We start from the raw sequence: 18,142 nt of genomic DNA, 5'->3' as shown, positions 1-18,142 counted from the left end.
AGATGACATCTGTAGTTCAAACTCCCAATCTACAGGAAATAGATAGAGCGGAGTGTTAAATGATACCACGAACACACATCCCCCAGGATCCAGACTGTGTGAATGGTAGCACAAATGAGCAGGTTTTTTTCAACAACAACAACAAAAAAAAATGACAAGGAGAGAGAGAAAGAAGAGAGGGAGATGGGCACCTATGAATTAAAAGGGATTTTAAAAGGCAATGTTTGGGTTTCATATGGATTCTAAATCAACTTAACCAACTGTTTTTTTTTTTTTAAAGAGTCATGAGACAATTAGGGAAATGTGAATACTTTTTGCTGGATATTTGGAAACACACCGACTATTTCCAGTTGGAATTATAAGACACCTAAGATAAGCATCAAATTAGGGGTGATAAAGAGGTGAAGACAGCTGAAATGAGACTGGCTCTAGTTTGATCACCATTGACAGTGAGACCCTGATGGGTCTCCCATGATCTCCATCAGCAGTGAAGGCTCTGGATCTCATTGAGACCCTGATGAAATATACATTGGACATTTGCATACCATTGGAGTCCCAGATCCTTTACTCCCCCCTGGCCCAACCTTGGACCTTGGCCTTCAGATCCAGGTAGGAGTCAATGCCCTTTGGGTCTAGGCCAGCCATCTCCCCAGCCCATCCTCACTGCCTGCCACAGGCTCTGCCCAGACCTGCTCCTCCATGCCCCTCCCATGAGGTCCCCTCTGTCTGAAGACCTTTTCTGTGTTCACATCAAATCCCAGCTCCTTCTATAGTTCTCCCTAGACAGCTGCACACCCACAGTCCTGGCTCCTGGCCCCAAAGAGTGAGTCTCCTCCCCATCCCCCATGCCCCCCTCTAGCATGCTGCTCGTTCGCCATCCTGGGGTGGCCCACACCTACCAAAAGCCTGGCTCACAGGTCTGCTCCTGATGCACCACGAGCTCAGGCTCCCATGAGGCCAGTTCTCTGCTTTCTCTGCTGAGCTGGTAGCTTTATACACAGCCCAATAAATGTTGGTTAAAATGAATTCAGTGGAAAATTTAAAGCCCCAGGGTCTGGGGAGAGCTAATGGGATCTCACAGCTCAAATGCCAATATTACCAATATGTCAGAACAAGGGCATAAAACGCTGAGCTCACCACAGCCAAGTCTTTGTTCACATTTGTGGGAAAAGGAATCTGTGCCCTGGGGGAGCAGGGCTGGAGGTGGGGCCTCTGACAGGTTGATGACCTGCATGGCCTCAGCCCACAGGAACTTTGTCCTTGACCTGAGCTGAAAAGTGGAGGCTACCAGAGGGGGCCCCTTGACTCCCACATCTGGTATTTCATCTTCTCGTGACAGCTCCGGAGTATGTGTCTGTGGGGTTGGGGGTGCAGGTCCCCTAGGGAGAGAGGCAAAGGTATCGCTCCTGAAGATGTGAGCTGGCCTGCACACACCGCACACCTACACACACCTCACACCCTACACACCTCCACACACACCTTCTGGGCTCCTGGGCTGCACACTTTCCCGGGGTGAAGCCTCCTCAATGGAGGAGCAGGCCCTCGTTGTGAATCAGCACAACCTCCCTGGAGATGGAGGAAATGGATATCCAGGAGGGACCCAAAGCTTCTGGGACGGCTAAAGCAGGATGGGGAAGAAGGGCGCAAAAAGAAAGGGTCCCACCAGGAGAGCTGGGCAAATGTTACATAAAGGGCAGAAGCCACCAAGGCCCCCGGAGAGGGTGTAGGCAGTGTCAGGAACAGATGGGGCCAGGGACAGGGCCTGAAGAGGCTGCTAAGTCTGCACACCCACCTCGGCATTTTCCTGGCACTTGGTATTTCCTTTAAGGGGTTTGGCCTTTCCTGTTTTGTAAAAGGCACCAAAGGCACCCTTGGACTTGACAAAATGAGAGTAAGAGAAAGGGGAAGGAGGCAGTGCTTTTTTTTTTTTTTTTTTTTGCCTTGATGTCTAAGTGACAATGTCAGGGACAGTCTAGGCAGCTGTGAACTATGATTCTATCTGCCTCTCATCTTGGTGGCCCTTCATGCACTGGAAAAGAAAAGCTTATGGAGGCATCTTGAATGTGACCCTGGGCACGTCACCTGCTCTCTCAGGTGACATTCATTATCATCCTCCAAGCGGGGGCAACACCATTCCCAGTTTATGGTGGAGACTGGCGTAGTTTGTTGGAGAAGGCAAGTACCCTGTCCATGGAGGTGCGGTTGGTAGGCAGTGGCTCTGGGCTCAGAAGTTCAGGCCTGACTTGCTGGAAGCCCTGGGCCTGGTCAACCGTCACATCTCACTGTGGCTTCTTTGAGGCCATGGGGCTCCAGCCTTCTCCCGGCATCATTCTATTGGCTCCCACCACTAACAGTGATGCAGCCTAATTAGACATCTGCCCTGCTCTCAAGTAAAAATTCTTACCAATATAATATGGTATCATCAGGGGAAGTGGGCCCACTCCAGCAGGGGAGTGTGGGGTCACCTACCACTGCCACTTGGCCCGTATCTGCTCTCTCTCTTCTGCTGTGCTCCTCTTCAGACAATGAGGCAATCACCAGCAAAAAATTCTGTAATAAGCTTATCCATTCTGGAAGTGGCACTTCCCCCACAGGACTTCTGTGTCCCTGAGTGATATTTTTGCTTCTAACCCCCACCATTTCCTCTTCCATCAGCAGCTTCTTAGAGGCCACCCCTAAATTGGGTTCTAGTTTTAGTCATGCCCGTGTTTGTTGACGGATCTGGAAATTGCTCCCATTAACTTCTTATTAGCTCCTCAATGGCTTGGTTTCTGCTTGCCCCACTTTGTCGGTCCGTGTTCCCCGCTCTTCCTTCCTAGGACCTCCGCCTCTCTCGTGGCACCGTGGCAATGTTAACAAACATTCGAGAGGGCGATACAATTTTCAAAACCTGGCTGTTCCCAGGGAATCCTCCCAGCCACCCCAGGAGGGAGGTTTTGTTATTACCACCCCTGTTTCTCAACCAGGGAAACTGAGGTTCAGAGACTCCCCCAGGTTTCCCGCTGGTGAGGAGCATGGTGGGAAGCACAGGGCAGGCACCTGCAGTGTGGAGGAGCCTGCTCCTTTCATCAGTCATCGCCAGCAAATGCCAAGAGAGATGTGAGACGCAATCCTACCCCGTGGAACTTGTTGTAGACTTGTACAGATCTGCCAAACTGAATTCCTGAAGCATTGCTCCTTGTACGTCACCACCCCCGCAGTGGGAGGTCCTGCAAGGGTAGACTTTGGCCGACTGTTTGTTACTCGTGAAAAGGAGGAGTATCTTCCTTCTTTAGCCTACATTTCTGGGCTCCAGTTCTTCTCTTCTTTGCAGGGGACAAATGGGAGAAGAAATGGGGCCACAGCCCCTCTATATGCTTGTCTGTAGCCAAAGTTCTCCTCTAATGGGGGTGTCCTCTTACAGTCGCCTGCTATTCTGCTCTGCCCTTTCCTCCAACCATAGCAAAATCTGGAGGTGTCTCCTCTGCAGACAGCAGACCCCCTGACTTTTACAAGCTGCCACAGACAAGTCCATCTTCAAACAATTCATCTCAGATCCAAATGGACGCTTCTTGAGTGACCTGACTTGCCTGTGAACACCTTTGAGTAACATTGCCCCACCTGACACCTCTCCACTCCTTCCTAAGCCTATATGCTTCTCTTGGCTGCCTGTACTTCCTGGAATCTCACCCTGGTTCTTAGCACCCTGGTTTGGCATGGTGTGTTTGGCTATGTGATGGAGACACCAGGCCTACTGATCAAGCTCTCTGCTACTTACCAACTGAGACACGGTGAGAAATGAGACCATCTGGAGTCCTGTCTTCTGAGGTGTGAAGTGGAGACAGTTATGGACTCTATTTGGTAGAACAAGATCACACTTAGTATTGTACCTGGAACACCCTGAGGACCCAATAAAAGGAGTGACTATATTCTTTGTAGTGGCAGGATATGCTCACAGTGGTGGCTACACAGATCTACATATGTTAGGAAATGGCCCAGGACACACACTGACCCAGTGTCCATGTCCTGGTTCTGATTTTGTACTGGAGTTGTACCATTAGCCATTGGTGAGGCATACAAGGGACATCTTGATCATTGCAGTTTTCTGCAAATCTGATAAACTCTCCTTAACTGATGGCTTCTCTCTGGATTTGGACAGACATGGGCATTTTCTCATTCTCACTGGAAGAGATTCCCACGGCTCACACTACATCTTTTAAGACATGACTTTCATGGTGGGTTGTACTCATGAGCTCAGTCCCTCCCCACAAGTCACAGCCTGTGGCCACTACCAACAACCAAACTCCTCTGCTACCTCCCAGGGCTAGGCCTGTGGACGCAGGGAGAGCTGTGATCACTCGGTAAATAACCTGATGGCATGGGACTCTCCCTGAGTGACTTTCCTCTTCCCTGGATCTTGCTGAAGGCATTGAGATCCACAGTGCATGTGTGTTGGGGAGGGCAGGGTGGAGCAGCTGTCTGTAGGAGTGACACACGGGAGCCTGGAACGTGTGCACAGGAAGGGGCAGTTTGATGCGTGTAGCTGCTGAGAGTCTCAGTCTCCTCTGAATGCCACAGCAGTGATCTGTTCAGAACAGGCTCTTGGGATGCCTCCCTCAGTTCCCCCTCACTCTGTAAAGAACTTTCTACTTGCAGGAGATTTTGCCTCCAAGATATCAAATCTGCCTGCTGTGTTTCATGCCTTCTGATTCTAACCAGGTCTGAGAAAGGACCATAGACTATAAACAACAATAGCACATTGGACCTAAAGGAAGATTCTCTTGAACAGTGAAAACAGGAGCTTATTTGAACTCATCATGGGCCGACTTATGCATTCATAGTATGGACTTATGGATTCATTCCACCCTATCCAGGCTATAAACTTGAATCCTTAGTTAACAGTGAAACTCTCCTCTCAGGAACATAAAATCCCCAGACTCTTTGCCACCCCAAGCCACTTGTGGGTCTCTTCCCTGGGGCAGGTTCCCTCACAAGGCACAAGGTGAGCAAGGGATCCTGGCTTGCTGGTCGCTCACTGTTGCTGTCTTTGTTCTTTAACAATTTCTTTCTCTCCCACTCGGAACATCACTTGAGAATACAAGTGAGATGATGTTTACTATAGGAATAATGTCCAATATGTTTTCCTTTTTGTTTTTCCTCTTTCCTTCACAGCATGATTTCTTTACCTTGGAAACAAATTTGTTGTAACACCTCACACCTGATCATGACCCTGCCGAGGAGCGCCAACCCCCGACATTCTCCCTGCAGGGTGTATTGCATTTTTTAAAGTCAAATGCAAGGATGTTTGAGACTGTGGTCAGGATTTCTGGTGCAATCGCTTAGAGTGGCTCCAGGCAGAATGTCACTAAATGTTGTATGTCGGTGGAGCAAGATGACTGCCGTTTAGTGAGATGGGGCTCTGGGAGGTAGCTTGATGTGGCCATTCATGCAGCCATTACTTATGCATAACTTCTCTCCCTTCTTTTTTTATGACTGCAACATTTTATAGTTACATGTTAATCACATTTCCTGCTTCCTTCTCCCCTAAGCTCAAGCCAGGCAGTGATATGTTTAAAGTCTCCTCTCAGCACGAGGCAAGGAGGCTGGAATGCTTAACTGACAGCAGCCTACAGACTTTCCCTTCTGTTCTCCTGGAGAATGTGGCTTGTTTGAGGTCAGGATACAGGAAGTGTCTGTGTTGGCCCAACCTGCAGGGTCCCCCGGGAGCCATATTTCAACAGCAAGAAAAATGTAGACCTGTCCCTCTTAGTTGCAAGTCCAGATGTGCACACACTGGAGGGGCTGCACGCTGAGAAGTGCTCCAGGCGAACACCCAGGGCAGCTGCTCTTCAGAAGCAAGGCCTGTAATTTGGCACGGAGGCCCCTCTCCTGCTGTTTGTCTGGAACTGACATTGCCAGTCAGGATGTTTGGAGATAAGCTCTAAATCTCTGCCTGCCGCTGATTGGATCTAACGGGCTGGCAACTTTGGCTCATGGGACTTGCAGGTAGATTGGCTCCTCTGTGGGGGACCTCCAGCTTCCCTTCACAGAGAAGTCTCAGGGTGTGAATTATGGCCCCCGAGGACCCATTGGTAATTGGGATTTTGCATGTGGAATTGTCACCTGTGTCTGCCAGTCCCAGGAGGGCAGAAGGACTCAAATGTTCATCAGACTGGTTGATTCCCTTAGCTGTGATCCCAAAATTCCATGGAGAAGAGCATAGACTTTGTTCTTGGATGTGACACTACAGACTTAGGAGATGCTGGTGCTGGCAGGAGATCAGTGTTCTGCTACCAACCTGAAAGGTAATTGAAAAACAAGTGGGAACTTCAAGTTCAATGTCCAGAGGAAGCGGCCTTCATGGGGAATGGGGTTTACCTTAAGGCTGTTACTGTTTGTTTGTTTGTTTTCAAGTGATCACACAGAGAGAGAGATAGTCTTGCCTCCTTAAATCCTACATTTCGTAGGTGTGTTACTGTGCTGCAGACACCCCAAACTTCTCATTTGATTCTTATAATAGCCGTCAGGCTCTGAAGTGAGAAATAACCTGTCCGAGCCTCCTCGGTTAGTCAGCAGCAGAATGGATCTTCAAAGCATGTCTCCTCCTGCTAGAGGGGGTCTTCATCTGCATGTGCTGCCATAGCAGAACACTATCACTTTCTCACAGTTCTGGAGGCTGGATGAGCCAGCTCCTGGCATGGGCTGCCCTGAGGCTGCCTTCTCCCTGTGTCCTCACATGGCGTTTCCTTAGTGTGTGCTTGGGAGAAAGGGAGAGAGATTGATGTCTCTTCTTATAAGGACACAATTCTACCAGGTTAGGTCCCCACACTTATGACCTCACTTAACCTTAATTACTTCCTTACAGACCCCCTTTCTACACACAGCCACACTGAGGGTAGGGTTTCAGTGAACTGGTATAGGGGGAGGCAGAGACAAAAGTGCAGTCCTTAACAGAGGGCTACCAATTCCTACTCCACATATGCATCTTGAGGTCATGCATGAAGAGCCCCTAGCAACTAGTGTCTTCCCTACACCAAAGAACACCTTACTGAAGACTGGGGTGATGAGCTGAGGGCTAACCCCAGACCTTGTGTCTAGGGAGAAGCCTAGGTCTGACTGAAGGAGCATGTAGGTCAGGAGTTGTCCTGAGATGGGTGCTGAACATGACTGAGGTCCCCTGAGGGGGCCTTGGACCGAGAATGGAGAGGATTTTTAAGGAAGCAAAATGGCAGAGCTTTCTAACTCCTCCCTCTCCTTTTCCTACCCACTTTGCATTCGTATTTATTGATTTATTTTGGACTTTGCCTCCAGAACCCTGCAGGTTATGGTTAAATGGGACCATGGGACCATCTACCTTGTGCAACACCACAGTTCTTCAGTCTGTGTACAACATTAGCACCACGAATTCATCCCATCTCTTCTTGAACATCTCCCCCCCTCAAGAAACTCATCTCCTCCTGAGGCAGCCTATTTTGTTTTTAAAATATCTTTGACTGACATAAACCCCAGCTTCTTTCGGTCCCAGTTCCACATTCTGGGGTAACACAAATGGAGTCAGTCCTTTAGAAGACATTGAGAATGAATCTTCTCTCCCTGCTCAAAATTCACAGAGTCCCTTACCTGTTATTCATGCCCAGTGTTCCCTTCCACATTTCAGTCTCTAAGGAGCTAGTCACTTTCTAAGATACAGTTTATTTCTAAACCAGCAGCAAATTCTAGTTAAACAGATTGCACCCACCAGAACTAGGCCCATATTAACTGTTCCTGACATTGCTTTCTTCTGAGTCATAAATCTCCCATCCATTTCCTCAAAACCACTGAATGAGCATTTCTTTATGCCAAGACTCCTCAAGGTACAAGGAATATAGTTCTGAGTACCACGGACAGTTCCTGATCTCATAGGGCTTATAGTCTAATGGCAGAGGTGGGTATTGAACAGGCAAACAAATATGAATACCAAGTAGGAAATGCTATGAAATAATAACATTTCACAATCCGTCTGCAGCCCTGAAGTCTAGTGAGCACTTATTTTGAACAAGACAATTTCCAATTATGGAACTGATAGTCTTGTATGCAAGTATAATTTTTCAAGAAATAAGATTTTTAGGGCTTTGTGGTCTCTGAGGCACACAAGGACCTTGTAAAGCAAATTAGATGTGCATTATTTTGACTATTAAGCCTGTTTTGCAAATGAGAACTGAGAATCCCCCCCCCCAGTGAACATGGGGAACACTGTTCTCTGACATCAGCAGTCTGTTCACAGAGGCTTGCTGCGCAAATTAACGAGATTGCCGGTGGCTTGTACTTGTTTCCCAGGCCTGCTCTAGTTCTGTCACCAGCAGTGATGTCTGCTGGTGTGTAACATATGTATGCTCTTTGTGGTTTGAAAAACATACCTTGCAACTTACTGTCATCTCCCATCTCCTAGGAAGGACCCCACCTTGACGCAGGGAGGCAGGAAGAGCCCGGCCAGCATCAGGAGACTCTGCCACAGCGCAGGGGCTGTTTTCCATGTGAGAAGTGCAGAGGTGACATCTGGGAAGGGCAGGTCACCCCTCAGTTAATAGCCAGGATTTGGTGGTGGAAAGACAAGGCCAGTGCAGGTGGGAAGCCCCATGCAGGGGGTCACAGGGCACAGCTGTGGGAGAGCAACCACACTGAGCCAGTAGGTCATGAGGGCTTTGGGGACCTGCAAATGAGGCTTCTCCCAGCAATTAAGGAGGCGGCAGTGTTGGGAAGTCTGCTCAACGAGGTGGCAAAAAATGCTTCTTTCTGCCTCCTTGACTGAAGCCCTCCCCTGGCTGCTCAGTCCTCGTTAGGACTCTCGGCAACTTTGTTCCTCCTCTGTTTGCTTATGAAAGGACAACCCCAAAAAAGAATGTACCCATCTTTTGTAGGGTTTCTTAGTCATCCTCTAATGAGTCCTTTCATCATTCCACGGTGTCACCTTCTTACGTGTATGTGCCCATCCCTGGTGCTTGTAGGCACTATCCAGTTACCTAGAACAAGGCCAAACAGGAAAGCTCGAGGGGGTGCAAGCCCTGGTCAAAGACAGCAGAGTAAACAGAGGAGTGGCAGGAAGCAGACTGCCTACAAGTAACCACATAAAATTGAAGGAAACTAACTTTGCATAGGAGAGTCATTTGATGCTGCTCCACAGTAGAGAGCTGAGGCTATTCATCTCTCTCCCTCCCGCCCTGACCTGCAGAAGGTCGTCCTTTCCAAAGTAGCCTGGTTGCAACAGCAGAGATTCAAGGGGTCTGAGCCATGGTAATCCTCATTATAAGGGCCCAGAGGCAGTTGAGTGAGCATCTTTCCATGTCCTCAATACTTACACTGAACTTTCAACAGTGACCAGCATGACTTGTCCTCAAAATGAAAGTGAAATAAAAACCAGAGAAGTAAAAGAACAAAGTAAAAATAGAAGCCAGGTTGTCCAATTCAGACAACCTTTGATGTGTTGGATGGTGCTTTAGTCAGGTTTTCATTGCTGTGACTAAAAGACCTGACCAGCACAATTATAGAGGAGGAAGTTTATTGGAGGGCTCACAGTTACAGAGATCTAAGTCCATAGAAGGCTGGCTCCATTCCTCAGGGCTGGAGGTGAGGCAGAACTTCAGGGCAGAGGGAACCAACTCACATGATGATCAGGAAGCACAGAGAGCGGTCTCCACTTGACTGATACAAATATATACCCTAAAGCCACACCCCAATTCCCACCTCTTCCAGCTACACTCTATCACTTCAATTACCACTCAGTTAATTCCTATCTGGGGGTTAATTCACTAATTGGATTAAGACTCTCACAACCTAATAATTTCTCCACTGAACCTTCTCTCATTGTCTCACATGTGAGCTTTTGGGGGACACCTTACATCCAAACCGTAACAGATAGCACTTGATTTGTTCTTCAGTCATGTGTGACTTTAGCCCTCTGAGCTGATTTTCTAGTCCATAGCATGACAGGAATGGTCCAAATGAACCCTATGATCCCATCAAGTGTGAAGATACTGAGAAGGCTGAAGAATACTTGTAAGGAATTCTTTAATTTACACTGCTTTCTCAAATATTAGTTCCCTCATTTAATTCTCACAATAACTATGAGCCACCTTGCTTCTCCACTGATGATGTGGCTCCGTGGAACAAAGTGAGTTGTCCAAAGTGGCATCCACCACAACACCAGGACGCAAGCCCAGGATGGCTGACTTGGCCGCCATGATTGTTTACCAGCTTGGTCTTGAACCCATCATGCCATCCTGCTTTGTTCTTCTCTTTCTTATCTCATACACCTTCAACCTCTTACCTTGGCTTCCTGCCTCTGGCTCATATTTGTCCCCCATTCACATGAGACTGGTTTTATTCTCTTTTTACCACCTCTGGGCTCCTCTCCCCACTGCAATCTCTACTCAGTCTTGGGTTGCCTCTGTTTTTGTTGACTCAGGTAATGCTCAGCTCAGAACCTGAGACTTTCCCCATGCTGGCTGATGGGACCAGGACCCACGAGATAGGAATTCAAAATAGCTGTGTAAAAGAATTATGCACAGAAATCAGGAGGGTCTTTCTGCCATGTCTGTGAACAGGAAAATCAATTCAACAAATATTTATTGGCACTTACTCTGTGCAAGGCATGGTCTGTATATTAAAAAGAGAAATGGTCTGGCCTTGAGGTGGTGGAAAAAATAAAAACATGCTTCAACCAATTTGTAAACGTCTGAGAGAGTGCAGGGAACAAGGTGGGCTCCATAAAGTGCTTGTTCAATCAGACCAATATCTCTATTTATTCCACGATAAGAATCATGTCGGCCTGGAGGATATGTCATTCCTTGGGACAGTGGTATGACTTTCCTTTAGAAGTCAAACAATGAGCTACTTCAGGAAGTGGCACCCTGCCTGAGGGAATGAGCTGGGTGGGGAGAAAGCAAGCTACCTCTGGAAAGTGGACAGCAAGCATGTCCTGGAGTTGAGCTCCACATGAAGTGGCCCTAGGGGTAAAGACTGGAGGTCAAGGCTAGCTGGAAAGGCCTGTGCTGACTGTCCCTGTATGTCTGGCCACTTTCCCTGGAGACTCATCCTCCTTCTACTCTTTTTTTTTTTAAATAGGATTCTAATTTTTTAAATTTTTGTAGTTATAGACGTACAGCGTACCTTTATGTTATTTGTTTATTTTTATGTGATGCTGAGGATCGAACCCAGTGCCTCACACGTGCAAGAAAAGCGCTCTACCACTGAGCCACAACCCCAGCCCTCCTTCTACTCTTAGTATCTAATTGGACTACATGTGGAATTCCATAGCTGCTGTTCATACCTTCTGGGACTGTATTCGCCTGATGAAGGCTAAAGGTGGGAAAGGGGGAAGCAGAGAGTGACTAGGTCCCTTGGAGAATATCCCCTGAGCAATTAGGCTAAAAACATGTTCCTGGCAGGATATCACATCAGTCACAGAACTGCATGCAAGTCCCCTCCCTGACACCCTGCATCCCTTCCACCACTTCCCGCCTAGACCCTGCACTGACCATTGGTCCCTGCCAATGCAGCCCACCTGTCCATCTCCAGGCTTCTGGGCTCATCAGCACCTCTCCCTGAATGTTCCTTTCTCTAGTAATTTCCACTTAGTGACCATAACCTCTGCTCCTCGATGCTAAAATGAACAGATGTAATCCCTAGAATTTTTAGCACCTGGGACCCTACTGCAAGATTAAGAGCTCCTGGAGGGTAGGGACCACATTATACATTTGAGATTCTTTTAAAATTATGAAAGAAACACAAGCTCACTGTATAGAATTCAAAACCACATGGAAGCAGGCATGGTCAAAACGTTCAGGTCTCTGTTCACCCCTCCCCAGAGACTCTATTAACAGATTCCAGGCTCTTTAAGATACATCTGTATATTAATCAGGCTGTGGTTCAGCCCCATCGGCACTTTTAAAAGTCTCTCTCTGGCTGCGAGGATGGAGGACGGACTGGAGGAGTCCAGGTGAAAACGAGAAGTGCCCCTGGCCAAGGTGGAAAACAAGGGCAGACGAGATAAGGGGACAGAGCCAAGTGGGCAGATTCTGTGTATTTTGGGGCAGTAGGACTAGTAAATAATTGCTGAGTGACTCACTGGACCCATGTGTGGGGCCACCTTCCCATGGCCGCGCTGCTGTCTTCCCCACACGCTCCCTGGCAACCATCAGAAAACCAGAAAGCTTTAAAAATAAACCCGCTTTCCCCCCACCTGCTGTCTAAACCCGGTCCCTCGTGGCCGAGCAGGACGCACAGGGAGCAGCCCCCAGACACAGCGGAGACGTTGCCTTTTAAATCCCTATTTTTAAACCCTGAGCACTTACTAGAAAGTGACCCTCCAACGTCCATGGATATTTATTTCTTGATGGTTTCCAACCCATGCGTGGAAATTTGAAGAGGCCGGATATTTGGGGAACGAATGGACTCTCGCCACCTTTTCAATTGCCCCAGATTTATCCCTGGGGTGAGAGCCTATTTGCAGATTTCTTTTCTCTTCCCACTTGTGTTTAAATTGCCGAGCCATCCCTATACATAGCCAGGGAAGCGGCTGACTGAAAATAGCTTTTTAGAGAAACAGAGCAATTTGGAATAAGCAAAAATAGCTCTTTGTGGTAACTCGAGTGTCTCATTTTCGATATTGATTTCCGCGCCCCCTTGAGTGTGGTTTTCTAGAACCGTGTGTGCGGGCAGGTGATGGCACGCCCTTGTGTATTTCCTGATGCCCAACACGAAGTGGCTCTCTGGTCGTTTGTGTTTAGAGGACTGAAATAAACCCAGGAAGAAGCCTTGTTTGCATGTGAGATCGTTAAACCTGTAGGCACAGGTTGAGCGTCCCTGATCCAAAATGCTTGGGACCAAACATGAATTTCAGAATGTTTCCAGATTTGGGAATATGTGTATATGCATAATAAAATATCTTGGATGGAGACAGGACCCAAGTCTGAACATGAAATTCATGTGTGTTTTGCATATATCTTAGAGACATATCCTGAAGGAAATTGTATACAATATTTTTAGCGTGCCTGTAACCAGTCACATGAGGTCAGGTGTGGAATTTTCCATTGGTGGTTCATTTGTGCTCAGAAAGTTTCAAATTTGGAGGCATTTTGGATTTTGGATTTTAGATTTTGGATTTGGGATTAGGGATGCTCAACCTGTAGCATAATCACATTATGGACCTCGATTGTCTTACAGGGTATTTCAGGCCACACTGAACAGCCCACTCCTGCCATGGAATGTGACTCTGACCATCAGGTGCTGTCTGACTCCCTTATTTTGCTTTAGTGTCCATTACAAAGGTTATTTTTAAAATTAGAAGTACTAAAGGTATTAATTGTTTTCAAGGAGGTCACACCTCAGACCTATGAAGCCCTGGGGATGGGGTCTGGACAGGGGCAATGAGGAAAAGCTGTTGTAAGATCCTGGGATGCTCCCTGGTAAGTACTGTGGCTTTGGAACCATCTATGGGAGTGTCGGAGTGCTCAAAATGCATGTCAGGAACCCCAGGCAGCTGCAAGCCTATAACTAGTAACACCAGCCACCACCCTGAAGAAGAACCCCCTTGGCCTGCGATCTCTTAAGGAAATGATTTGTCTATTATGTGTTGGAAAAGAATATTTTAAAAGGTCAGGTCAGTAACAGATAGGATAGATGAATCTCAAAATAATTATGCTGAGTCAAAGAAGCCAGACCAAAACCGAGTGCATGTGGCATTTATAAAAATTCTGGAAAATACAAGCCAATCTACAGTGACAGAAAGTCAATCAGCATTCATGAGGGTACAAGAAGGGGACATGAAGGATGGAGTACAAAGGACACAAGGACACTTGTGTGTGGGGGGGGATCTGTTCATTGTCCTGATTGTGATGATGGTTTCACAGGTGTGTGCCCAAGTCAAAACCCATCGAATTGCAAAATTCAGTGTGGGTGGTATCAGGCACACCAGTTACATCTCAACAAATCTGGTTATGGGGAGACTATTCCAAAAGAACTGGAGGGGCCATATTATTCCTGAGCCACAGAAAGAGCAGCAGGTGCAGGATCAGCTCATCTGCAGCATCACGCCAGCCAAGCCAGGTGACGCTTGCATTATCTCAGCTCATCCTCATACAGCCTAGGAGGAAACGAGGTGTCTAGGCAATCAGTGGTTTCCACATTCCCTCAGTGAGTGGGTGGTGGAGTTGGGATGGGACCCACTTCAAAACAAACCCACAGCCCAAGCTCGTAAATCCAAAGAGGCATTTAGTTCTGGCTTTGTGGCTAACTGGCCGTGTGACTGAGCTGGGAGTGTCCCTAGGCAAATATTCTTTGGAGGGCCCAGATATTCCCCCAAACAATATCTCTTTATAAGACACTCATTTTTAGGGGATCACTGGATTGTTCCAAGAATTAGTCAAAACCTGTGGGTCTTAAATTATAAGACGGTTGATGCCACTTAATTATAATGTAGCCATTAGAATTTGGGAGTCACTGTTGTGCTTCAAACATAGAAGTGCATTTGGCTACCAGCTGCATCCTGTTGGAGGATGGTGGATTATTTGTGCCCTTCTCTGGGGTCACTTCTCTGGGGAAATTGAGGTCGCCAACCATCCACACAGCTGGTGCTGCCTTCTGAGCTCATGCACGGAAAGGGTACTCCACTTCCCACCCCCCAAAAAGTGCATCTCAGTGCCCTGCACCTGTCTGGTCCCCGTGCCCCCGCCCTGCCCAAGGAGGAGTGAGAAGCTTTTCTTCCTTTTCCTGGACCACAGGCTTGGGCCACCCACACTCAAGAAGTCACCAAGTTTTCTCCAACTCTGCTCCCTGCCTTAGTGGGGAAAAAAAACTTGCAGCAAATTTCCCCAAACAAGTATCCCTTAATCAGAAGGACGCCATGACCTTGGGTGAGGCACTGCTGTTCTCCAGTTTCTTCTGATGTAACAAAAATAATAATTCATTAGTTAAGCGACATTGGGGAAATCACCTAAACTCTCAGTTTAGCCTCATTTTCCTCGTCCGTAAAATGAAACAAAAATAGTGCCTGACTCAGATGGTTGCAAGGACTGACTGAGATAGCATGAGCCCCATACATACTGTCAGCTGCTGTTGCGTTGTTGTATTTGCCATTTACAAAGAGCTTTAGGTGTTGATTTTTGCATCCATTTTACAGAAGAGGGACCCAGTGTTTAGGAAAGTTAGGTAACTTGCTTAGAGAGTGCAGTTAGAATTTAAGCCAAGAACTGTCTAGACAGTGAAAAGATCCCTCCAGCACTCCACACTCCCACTCCGTGATTTTTTTTTTTTTTTTGGTACCAGGGATTGAGCCCATGGGCACTCAGCCACTGAGCCACATCCCCAGCTCTTTTTATTTTTGATTTTGAGACCGGGTCTTGCTAAAATTGCTTAGGGCCTCACTAAGTCGCTGAGGCTGGCTTTGACTTGTGATCCTTCTGCCTCAGCCTCCCAAACCACTGGGAGTACAGGCGTGTGCCACCATCCCTAGCTGATTTTTCTTCTTTTTTGACATCAGTTATGTGTAATAGCCTTCATAAAAAGTCTCCAAATCACTTACAACTCTTGGTTGTCAAGGCCGCAGGGAGAGGGGGAGTATGCAGGAGGGAGCCCTCCCTCTGCGACCCTGCCATGTTAAGAATGAGGAAGTGGGTGGGCAGGGGGATCTCCAGCTTACACTGCCCCCTGTTGGCAAACCGGTAACCCTCTAATTAGCAGTCGCCTAGTGCCCTGGGGTCCATCGCCTCCTGCAGAAGGGGTTAAATTTCACTTCTACAAAAAAGCGTCTGCTGCCGGTGGGTGTGCAAACTTTTTCTGATTTGGACTCCACAGTTCTTTGGAACTGCATGTAAAGCACCCCAGTAATCTTGAACTAACAGCAATGCTGAAGGACACCCAGACACTTGATTTAGAGGGCATCTGTGTGAATCAGACAAAAAGAACCTAGAATAGCAATGCCAAAACTATAACTTCTGATTCTTCTTTATTTATGGCTGCAAAATCCCAAACCTTATCTGGCAATTCAGTGGTCTGCTTAAGAGGAACATTTTTCAGGGACAAAAATGTTGAAAGGAGTTAGCCTTCAGAATCGAGAGGAAGAAAAGCAGCCAGTTTGTTCCTCATTGGTGCCCTGTGCTCAGAAGGCTGACTTCTTGGTGCAGGAAGTGGAAAGCTACTTGGGCTAATTTCAATACAACAGTTACGGAAAGGGCAAGGGACATCTAAAGTCTATGGGCTTATATACTCATTGTTGTGACATGAGTATTCCCAGTGAAATGCAAGTTGAAATTTAATCCCTGTTGTGAAGTGTTAAGACATGGTGGGAACTTGAAGAGGTAATTAAGTCATGATTAGGTTATTCATGGATTAATGGATTATTTTGAGAGTGGGTCTGCTATTCTAGTTTCTTTTTGTCTGAGGCTGGGTCTTTTGCCATTAGATGCCTTGCAGAGACTCTGCAGAGTCCCCACCAGCATCATTGGATGCAGTCCCTCAAAATCCTGGCCTCCAGAAACATGTGCTGAATAAAACCTTTATTCTTTATAAATTATCCAGCCTGTGGTGTTCGGTTATAGCAACAGAAAATGAACTAAGGCACTCACTTTTCCATTATTTTTCTTCAAAAGGATCCCCAAGATGTATAAGCTTCAGGTCCTGAAAAAGCTGGATCCATCCTGTGCTCCTTGCCTCAGTTCTCTCTGCAGATAGGCCCCTGCTGGACCACCCACCAGTGTGCTGAAGGGCTTCTCAGGCCAGGCTCTCTGCTCAAGCCCCTGCTTCACTGCCTTAAGTCTCTGCCACCCCCAGCTCAAGCTCTTACTAGAAAAGATCGAAATGGTGGCTGGCCACCCCCTGCTCTGGCTGCCCCCTTCCAACGACCTGCAAGCATGGAGCAGTAGGGAGCCCTTTGGAATAAAAAGTGGTTCATCATTTTGTCATTGCCCGAGAATGAGCCTGGTGGCCTGAAAAGGTGACTTCAGATTGTGTTAACTACAGAGGAAACCAAGACAGAAAGACCCTGCAGAAGGCAGTCAATCCCCAGGTCACTCTGCTTCGCTTTTCCTGCGTCCTCTTTCTTCCCTTCCGTTGTAGGTAGCAATGGCCTCGGGCTCAGAGGCAGCAAGGCCAAGGAGCTGGCTGGTGGCCAGGGCCCAGGAAGCCTCAATGGGCTGAGATGGGTGTGGCGGGGCGGGACCTGGCATCAGTGGGCATTGTCAGGATGTTTGTTACATAGGGGGGCTGAGCAGAGAAGTCAATAAATCCAGGCCGACTGGAGCCAGTGATTTTATCATTGAGAATGGAGAGAGAGAATCCAGAGGTGACAGGATGCGATGGGCGGGTCAATGACAGACAGCGCGTGTGTTTACTATGCACACACGGATATGTAATACACACACACACGTGATTCCTAGCTTTGTCTGGCAAGAGGCCCTGAAAACAGTCACACCCCAGAGTGTATTTGGTTTTAAACACCCTTCACCAAAAGGAACCAGAGCTCCTCTGAGAACTGGCTGCTTCCTGAGGCAGGGAAAGTACAAAATGAGGGTAAAACACCATGTTGTTCCAGAAAACTCGTTGACATTCTTTGTGTCAAAGGATGACAGAGAGCTGTCAAAAGGACATAGGAGCCAGCATGAATGGACTCAACAAGCCAATTCTGGAACAAGTGAGCACCAAAACAGAGGGTATGAATGGATGGCAACCCCACGGTCTGTACTGATAGGATAGGTAGGCAGGTGGCTAGAAGACGAGTAAGTCATAGGGTAGCTCCTCTTTACCACAGTGTCAGTGAAGAAATGCGGAAGGAATGATGGGAATCAATTGTCACCACGTGGCCACCCTTATTGGGTTGTGGGTGTTGGGTTGTGGATGCTCAGGCTGGGAGTTGGAATAGGATATTGCACAGCCTCAGAGGACCTCTGACAGAGGGCTTGTCAGTCACCAAGGGGGAATTGGTGAGTTCCCAGTAGAGACGCCTGGCAGACACTTTGTCCAGACAGATGATCAGGTTTACATCATGAGGGGCGGAAACGGTGGGTCGACCCCATGCGCCCCTGGTGAGATGCACTGACAAGAGCCCAGCCTTTTTTCTGTGGTTTTCCTGTCCAAATCCCTGGCCTGAGGCTAGGCCTGAGGAAGCCCTAGACAAACCCAGTGAAAAATCAAT

The sequence above is a fragment of the Marmota monax genome, unplaced genomic scaffold (genome assembly GCF_021218885.2).
Source record: "Marmota monax isolate L192 unplaced genomic scaffold, Marmota_monax_Labrador192_F-V1.1 WCK01_AAM20220418_F8-fsc00004, whole genome shotgun sequence".
Lineage (NCBI taxonomy): Eukaryota > Metazoa > Chordata > Mammalia > Rodentia > Sciuridae > Marmota > Marmota monax.
The sequence above is the reverse complement of the archived record's forward strand: the minus strand, read 5'-3'. Positions refer to the sequence as shown.